Below are 2,302 nucleotides of genomic sequence, written 5' to 3' on the forward strand. Positions count from 1 at the left end.
CACAGTCCCACCTGGCTCCGCCCCTGGCTCATATGTTGCAGAAGTCTAAGAATCTAATGTTTCCAATCAATGAAGTCTATTTCTTTATGCAAAGTCAATCTACTCAAGTATAAGTATCATTACCTATGAGGTTATTAGGTGCTATTATTGATTATTGCTACTATTAATAAAAGTAAAAACAGTGCCCCCCAATGTCATGTTCGGTTCTAGACTTCGTACTGACATGCAAGAACACAATCAGGAGAAGGATTAGAACAATGATAAAGTTTAATGAAAACTCAAAGTAGTGAGGAAAAGGGGTGATCAGGATTCTGGGAAGGGGACCAGGTCTTCAAACTGTCAACGAGAGGGAAAGTGGTTAGTGGTGGGTTCAAGGTTCATGGGGATTTTCAATGCAGGCTGAAGGGGAGACGTCTTACGTTCTGGACGGTGAGGCAGAGAGCCTAAACTTGTCGTCAAGGATGAGGAGGTCCCGGTGCCGGAAGGCTGATGAGGCAGGGAACGTTGGAGGGAGGATCAGGTAAGTACTTGCCGCAGAGAGACGGAGGAACTGTTGGCCGACGGGGTCCAGGAGGAACCTTGATCCCARAGCTTCTAGCAACCTACAGGTAAGACCTGTGGCGTCTCGAAGGGAATCCTCTGGGGTAGGACTGAGAGGGATGAGTGCTTGGAGTGTGACGACACACAGGAAAATCCAGGAAGCAATAGTGTCACTGGGGTTCTCAGTAAAACGACAGGAATCACCTGAACGAGGAGAACACAATGAGTGGTTACAACAGTGATGATACTCAGAGGGCCTTCTAAGAGAAACGTTTACCATAGGAAGCAAACACTCAGGCACTGAAGTGTCGGCCAGCTGCTTCTTAAATGCTCCATAGCAGCCTTCTCCAAGTAGACGGGTCAGTGACCGCTTATCTCCAGGGACCTAGCCAACCGGCGGCACCTGGTGGAAGGGGAGGGAAGCAGCAGGCACACCAAAAAAAACGAAAAAGAAAAACAAAACAAACAAAGCTCGGACCATAGCAGTCAAAAATGTTACTCAAGCAAATGTAACCACTACTTCCCAGCTCGGAAGATGGATAACCAGACTAGTAGTCTATCCTTGTTAACTAGCTTAGTGTTAAATTTAGAGGTGGATTGATCGGCCACCGATCATAATCTGCCAATTTCCGTGAAAAAATGTATGATCGGTTATCACCGATCACGGTCTCTTGTTGCCGATCACACAAACCGATCACCAGCTTCTCATTTCGCAGCCTGTCTGTGCAGCTGGTCTCCTCTTTCCTTCACACTGCAGAAACGCGTAGCAACAAATCCTAAGATGTCGTGTGGAACTATAACGCTCTGAATGAATGGGGAAGTTTCCGTGTTGCGGCGGAAAATTACCTCGGGGTGAAGTACGTCTAAATGCATCAACACGACGCATACAAACATAATTTAAGAACAGGTATTGCCTTTTAGAGTGCACGTTCCTAGATTTGCACCAACATCTGTAGCTCAATGTAATCTCGCTAGCATCTCGCGCGATCTCCTGGTCTCGCTAGACCCTCTTCGGCGGGAGATCACTCTGACTAAATTGAATCACGTTGTCTCAACTTGAATTAATTTTATTAATGCTAGGTTGTTAAATTTTATGTTTATCTGACATGATTTTATCACGTTTGCCTTTGAAAGATACAATTATTTTGTTAAAACATGTTTTTTGTAAATACAATGACCACCTCATTTCAGTTTGTTGACACAAGCATGGAACAAGCAGAAAATTGAGCAAATGGTAGAGAAATGCTGATTAATTTCCAGCTAACCTTCACTTCACGTGATGTTAGCACGTTAGCCACTGACTTGAGTGCATAAATTACATAGAAACGTGCAGATTGAATTGCAGGAGGCTAATAATTGTGCTACACTGATTGCAATTTTACATTCACTTTTCTGGAACAATCAGATTATAGAGACTGTGTGTGTGCGTCTGTGCGTGTGCTTGTGTGTGTGTGTGTATTACTGTACATGCCTTTGGACCAGTATGTGTGCACCACCCTCAGTTAGTGCAGATGTTGGCAGAAAACTGCAGATCCGCAGCAGCGATCTCATCTCTGTTATCGGAGTGAAAAGATTATTCCACAGCTGACTTTGCATAAACAATGAGACAAGGGGTGAAGGAGAATTTTTCTTCTTTCTGCTTCCCAAATCAAATTTTACACAGTCTAAACTTCATGTATTTAAATAAACTATTATCTATCAGACAGGCAGCCGTTCCTCTCCCTGTTAATGTGGATGTCACACGTGGAGATATGTGGGAGTT

At 44.1% G+C, this 2,302-nt stretch overlaps 1 long non-coding RNA gene across 1 annotated transcript in view; it reads right to left on the reverse strand.

Annotated features, from left to right (window-relative positions):
* The window catches only part of LOC103471081 (uncharacterized), a 1,919-nt gene extending 705 nt beyond the window's left edge, over positions 1–1,214 (reverse strand). The window contains exons 1-2 of the long non-coding RNA XR_534581.2: positions 818–1,214; positions 420–744 (exon numbers count right to left, since the gene is read on the reverse strand). This is a non-coding gene — a long non-coding RNA (uncharacterized LOC103471081). The remainder of the gene's footprint in view (positions 1–419; positions 745–817) is intronic.
* Positions 1,215–2,302: the final 1,088 nt, after the last annotated feature.

This window comes from Poecilia reticulata, linkage group LG10 (genome assembly GCF_000633615.1).
Source record: "Poecilia reticulata strain Guanapo linkage group LG10, Guppy_female_1.0+MT, whole genome shotgun sequence".
Classification (NCBI taxonomy): domain Eukaryota; kingdom Metazoa; phylum Chordata; class Actinopteri; order Cyprinodontiformes; family Poeciliidae; genus Poecilia; species Poecilia reticulata.